This window comes from Mchenga conophoros, linkage group LG6 (genome assembly GCF_057382185.1).
Source record: "Mchenga conophoros isolate Kocher_MC1m ecotype Shallow Benthic linkage group LG6, M_conophoros_male_GT1.1, whole genome shotgun sequence".
NCBI classification, from domain to species: domain Eukaryota; kingdom Metazoa; phylum Chordata; class Actinopteri; order Cichliformes; family Cichlidae; genus Mchenga; species Mchenga conophoros.
Window position 1 is genome coordinate 2,069,928 of NC_140531.1, and position 6,763 is coordinate 2,076,690.

Sequence of the window (6,763 nt, forward strand, 5' to 3'; positions counted from 1 at the left end):
TAAGAGGACTCGTACTAATAAATAAATCAAAAATGTTAATCAAGTCATCGGATTTATTCCAAATTGGAAAATACTTTTCTGTCCACCATTTGTGTGACTAACAGTCTCACCTCCAGGTGGCTGTTGTTGCAATCTGGTGACATATAGATAAAACTGGATTGTGCTGTACAGATACTAAGGAGTCCTGTCATGGCCCGTGTGCAATCACACAACTCTTACTGCAGAAAAGGCAGTTTGGAAATTTCAGTGACATTACAATTGTTGTGCATTACTGTAAAATCAGTGCTGTGAGAGTGACTTTAAGATCACAGCCTGATTAAAAACACAATCTAACATAAAGGTTATTGCCCCTGGAAATAGCTGTAAGATATTAAGACAGCGAGATCACAGGATGGCCAAAAATGTACTTTGAAATGAGATTCTTGTTTCATTGGAACAATAAAGTACGATGACAAAGAATAAGTGCACCTATAACAACGGGTATCACTGCTGAGGAGTTTAATGTTTTACGTGCAGACTCGGGCTGCTTGTCTCCTCTTGACATTTTCTTATTTAAACGTCGGAAGCTGAAAATTTAGCAGCACAACACTGTTTCCTTTTCCCATCAAACATTTCTTTCAGTCATCTGTTTATCAGTGTGATATGTGACTAATATTTTTTTTGTAAAAACCAATAACACAAATACAAGAGTAAATATTTTATCAAAGATACATGATGACTCGTGCAAAACAACATTATAACATAGTCAAAAAAGTTTTATGACACTCTGAACAGAAGTTCTTACACACACACACACACACACACACACACACACACACACACACACACACAGGTGCCCTGAAAACGTTGTCATCATGCTAGTCCACCGCCATATTATTAGGATCATATTTTTGGTGCTATGATCGTGGATTTTTACCGAGTTATACATCATCATATATATCAGACCTTCCCAAAGTGTGGGGCCTGCCTCCCTGGGGGGGCGCAGAGCCATTGCAGGGGGGCGCGGTATGAAAAGGGGGGGAAGAAAAAACAAAACTCTTGGACACTGCTAGCACGGGGCGCCCACACAAACACAAAGCAGGAGATGAAGCGTCGCTGAATATGTTTCCAAACCAACTTCATTCTGAGCCAAAGACTAGAAAATCTGGTGAAGCAAATCTGCCCTTTGGCTTCACCTGCACAGGTGCTGAGGTAGGTCTCCCTGCAGGTTCCCCTTCTTCAGGAGCAGCGCTGGGCTGTTTAAACCACGGACAAACAGGATCCCACAGCTGTTTGTGTTTTTAAACCCATTTTGCACAGAGAGGCATTTTTTGAAAAATGCATTGATAGCAATGTTGAATATTATTACACATACAGTAAAACAATCACACTGTGACGCCTCTGCCTTTGTAAATGGAGGGACAGTAACTGCGTGTAAACCTGCAGATAGTCAGATTAACAGTATTTAGTCTCTATCTGCCATTCTGCAGTTCATCTCATGTAAACAATAACGTGGCCACAGCGTGACGTGGAAAAAGTTACATACCTTTGACGTTGCATGACGAACTCTGTATTCCTCGTCCACACGGAAACGCAAAAAAGGAGTTTTAAAAAATCTCAGTTTTCGGTGAATCGAAATATCGTTTACGTGGACGAAACAGCTGCGTGTTCAAAATCACCCGTGTAGGTGCGGACGCAGCGTGACAGAGTTAGTAGTTTATGTTATTACTTCCTGCAGATTACTTGTATTTGCTTAATTGTTCACTAAATGTTTGAGGTGTGAAATAAACAGCAGTGGAGCAAAATATGGGCGTGTGGTTGGAGGATGTGGTTGTGCGTGTGCACGCGCGAGAAAGGGGGGAGGGACGAAAGATTTTCTTGTAAAACAAAGGAGGGCCCAGCAAAAAACGTTTGGGAACCACTGATGGGACGTTCTGTATCGAGGCTTCGGAGCGTGTGTCGAGTAATGGAGGGGGCGTTTCCGCGATGCGCGTATCGAGGCTTGCTTCATTTATGGGAGGAGCTGAAAATGATGACGTCCGAAGCCTCGCTGCCCGGCTGTACCACGTGACTGGTTCATGAAGTGGTTCGAACTTTGCCGCGAGATATGACAGCGATATAAACCCTCAGACTTCATTCAAAATGTGGGTGTTTGATGGAGAGTTGTTAGTGAGAGTTTGGAGACCGTTTGGAGGTTTATGAGAGTGAGGAGAGAAAGTCAGGAGAGAATGGAGCCAGCTAAGAAGAGGAGGATGTCCTCCCCTGTGTGGGAACATTTTGATCTTATTCCTCCCAACAAGGTATGTAAATTTCTACAGAAGATGTATTTTCATGATACTGATGGTGCAATACAATTTATGTTGAGCTGTCTTGACTTTTGTACAAGGTGAAGTGTTTTCTATGTGCCAGGGAGCTGGGATATAACAACAACACCTCATCCATGCTTAGGCACTACAGAGCTTTGCATGAGAATAAGGGGAACACCGACTGTGGAGCAAGACCAGGTGAGCCATCAAATGCAATGATAATATAGCATGCAGTAATGTTACTAAATGATATAACAATATTATACAACTGTTATAAGTTACGTGTGTGATATTTATATTTGTGCTTTGTCTTTATTGTCTTTCCTCAGGAGAACAATCTCCAATAGATGAAGACCTGGTCAGCATGGTGATTGAGGACTCACAGCCATTTAGCATTGTGGAGGACAAAGGATGTAAAAGATTTGTTAAATCATTAAATCCTAGTTATGTTCTCCCCACTAAAAAGGACGTAAAAGCAGTGAAAATTTAGTTTTTACAGAATAAAATGTGAACAGGCAGGACTGAGGCTCAAAGCCTCAGTGTGTAGCTGTCCATACCTCAACGTTACAAAAGCACAACTACTGTCCACACCCCAACCACACCTCACCTCACAGTAAATGATCATTTCCATTTCAAGCATTTCCAAATGATCATTTTCCATACTGCCACTATAAATATACACAGTATACTGCCATCACTACAATATACATGTTTTACACACTCCTTTTGTTGTTGACATTTACAGGCTGTGTGCAAAATGCCACACTCTTCAAATTCATGCCAACTAATATTTTTACGTCCAGTAGGTGTCCTGCTAGAGCAAATGAAGCTTCATGAAGCTTCTCGTTGGGGTGAACCAATTGGATGAAAAGCTTCAGTGCTTCATGGGGCTTCATCTGCCCATCACTACAACTCGCTACATATATTTGAGTTTGTAATATGTGATGGCCAAACCCGTGGCCACACTCTAAAGTTGGTAACTTTTGTATTTTCATTCTTCATTTGAACATAGTAATACATTTTAGTTGCCAATAACTTCATTGATTGGTTTGGATACATCTGTTCTATTTGTAAGCGCGCACATTTAGTTTACTTATGTATTCATACTAAATTTCTTTGCTTTCTGACTAACTTTTGTCTTTTTATTTCTTACCTGCCATCATCCCTGGGAGTTGCTGGACAAAAGATGGTAGCCAGGGTTTGAAACCATTAAATACAAAGGAAGATAATTGGACCACACCACCACTTCCTGCTGAAGGGGGAATGTGTGTTTTCTTTACTTTAAAAACAAAGTATTTGTATTTAATTAAATATTTGAGTTTAGGGTTTAATGGGGTTTTTGATTTTCTTCTTTAGTGTTTAGTTTATTAACAAACTAGATTGTACTGCATCGTTTGTGATTTATGATTGTGTTTTGTTTGTTACCCCTCATGTGTCACAATGGTCTGATCAGCCATTATATATACCCTTGTATGTCATTCATGTTTAGGTCAATTATGTATGTTTGGGCAGTCATTTGGTTTGTTAAGGTTGCAGTCTTTGCCTGAGTTCAGTTTTGTTTCTTTGACCTCTTTTATGAGCTCAACATTTATTAGTCTTGTAAATATAATTTTTGGGGGTTAAATAAATGGAAACTATATTTTTCTAATAATTCCTGGGACTCCTCCTGTTTTTCAACTCTGTCCATCACATAATATAAACAATGAACAGTATTGGCTCCATTACAGACCACCCCTGGGGGACATCACAAGAAATTTCCAAGCTTAATGAGGAATATTCTCTCAACTTCCTGTCATTTCCTGTCACAGTGTTTCGCTTAAATAACAATAATGTCACCCCTCCCTCTAGAACAGGGGTCGGCAACCCTAGGCACGCGTGCCAGGATAATTGATGGCACGACCATAGCTGGACTGGGTGGCCCGATGGTTGTTTTTTTTTTTTTTTTTTTTATTTATAACAGTATAAACAATGAGAGGTGGTGGATTGGCCAGATGCTGGCAGATGTGTAAAAATAACTCAGTTGTTTGGTGGTGGCTGTGGCGGAGCTGCCACAGAGGCAACAGGTGGATGAGAGAAAGGTGAGGCAGGAGGAGAGCCCCGAGGCGGCCGAGTGTCAGGTGAACTGAACATCAGGTAAGAAGTTCTGACCTGCAGTGTATCTGGGTCAGATATAAACCAAGTTCAGGTGGAGTTTATTTTAGCTGTGCTGACTTTTTACCCTCAGTTACAATAACTCGTACTGCTACTAGCTAGCATGACGGAGTTTCTATACAGCTGGTTGGTGCTATGATGTTACTGATAGTGAACTTTATTCATAAGGTTAGTTAGCAGAGTTGCCAACCGTCCCGTAAAAAACAGAATCGTCTCGTATTCAGAGAAAATATTACGCGTTTCATGTTGAGCTGAAAGGAACAGTTTGTCCCGGACTTCAGCTACAATGAAAAAAGACACAAAGCTGGATTTATTCTGTCGTTACGCTGCACAGCTGCCTCTTCTTCTCTCCTGTTTCTACTTCAATCATGAAACTGATCAATGATCAGCTGATCGGCTTTTCTCTCTTGTTTGTTTATCGCCCACTTTGTGCCAGAAAGAGGAAACCAGCGGATGTCGCGCTAAACAACAGCAGCACGTTTAAGCTTGATCAGCTGTTGTTAGAATTTATTTAATATTAATTTCTAGTATCAGCTGATGTTTGCTGGAGCCACAGCTGTAAAGCTGCTGGTCATGATGTCAGTTTGGATATGTGGTGAGAGGGAAACATGAAGATGAAACCAGGAGATGTCCTTACTGAATCATCAGAGCTGAACAGTGATGGAGAAACAGGTTTACCTTTTAGGTGACATGAATGAGTTGAAGTTATGAACTGTTTCTGAGAGACAAATAACACCAGGATCCTTTTCTAAGCAGCTGATAGCTGCCAACATCTGTGAACAAATATAATCCTATAAAGTGGTTCTATCTAGTGTGTAACTGTTGATATAGAGCATTATTACATTTATTGCTAATGCAATCATATGGCACACTGACCTCTGAGGAAAGTTTAGATGCACTCATCATCAGAATGTTGCCGACCCCTGCTCTAGAAAGACTCATGCATACTGTACCTGTAATCTCATTGAGTCAGTTAATGCTGGTGATGTGTAACTGTGTGATCTGAATCTGTATTGATTGTCAGAGAGTAATTTATGTTTATCTCAGAACTTTTCTAATAACATATTTCTAGTGATGTGTATCTGCAGTTACAGCACAACATGACTCATTTCCTGTTGATGCGATGCAGATGTTGATTAGCGGTTCTGACATCTCTTCCATGACCTGCTCAATAATTAACAACTGTTATAGTGACATTATTACAATCAGTGGATATTTTCTATTCACACCTGTTTCCAATACAGTTATTTCCACATTTATTTTTTATTTTTTCCAAATATATCTGCTCACTCCATCATGTCATAGAAAGAGGGAAACATTGCCTCTGTTGGTGAATCCAAACCCATGATGTCATCCTCGTAGCTGACATCATTTTTAACCCTTTGCTTATTTTATTTTTAAAAATCTTTTATTATTATTTATTTTTTATTTATTCCTATTTCACAGCCTTATATCAAACACATGAGCTGTATTTCAAGCACTGAATTTACACTGTAATGATGTGTTTGTTTGATGGTGCAGTAGCTGGTGTGCAGATAGTTCCCTCATCACTTCCGCCAACGTGAACAGGAAAAACATGTCAGTAGGACACAGAGAGAGGACCGGGGGGCGTGGGGGGTCGTCACTCCTATGAATATGGTGGGGGTTGTTTTTTATGTTTAACTGAGAAATGATCCTCCAAAATAAATGATGTCATGTTACAGCAGCTGCTGTGTTTCGTTTTTATTTAATACTTATTTCATCTGTTCGTTTATCTTTCTTCATCGGTTTGTTCATTTATTTATTTTAATTTCAAAATGTGTGTCATTGCTGCACTTCCGGCTCAACTGCTGGTTCGGGATCGGTTTCCTGCAGTAAGGCGCAAGTGTTCCCGCCACAGACGGACCTCAGATCAGCTGTTGGGGTTAGCCTCTGCCTCCCCATCTTCTCCAATCACAGCTCCGTCCTGTCTGTGCCAAGTGTTGAGCTCGACAGAGGTGGGAGGGAGAGGGGGGTATAAAGGAAGTCGTACCACTTGGTCTTCAAAATAAGAGTCTTGAACTGAACCCTCAGAGTAACCTTACAAAAATGGAGAAAAAAGAAATACCAAATATTACCACATAAAGCATGATGATGTATCAACTCTTTCAATAATATTCTTGCTAATAACCTGTTGTGTGATTTGTGCAACCGTGTAGGTTTAAGCAGCCCTGTCCTGACCGAACTTGTTCCATACATGCATCACGTAGAAAGCATCTTCCCAGTAAACACTCCTGTTTTGTAGCGTTAGTTAGTCCCTCTGTCTCTGCAAACCTTCCGTTTGTGTTGTTGGCCGCAGAACTCAGTAA

The 6,763-nt window shown here is 40.5% G+C and overlaps 1 long non-coding RNA gene across 1 annotated transcript in view; it reads right to left on the minus strand.

The window, feature by feature from the left end:
- Positions 1 to 5,698: 5,698 nt before the first annotated feature.
- The window catches only part of LOC146571839 (uncharacterized), a 30,529-nt gene continuing 29,464 nt past the window's right edge, over positions 5,699 to 6,763 (minus strand). Inside the window, exon 6 of the long non-coding RNA XR_014892623.1 lies at positions 5,699 to 6,494. This is a non-coding gene — a long non-coding RNA (uncharacterized LOC146571839). The remainder of the gene's footprint in view (positions 6,495 to 6,763) is intronic.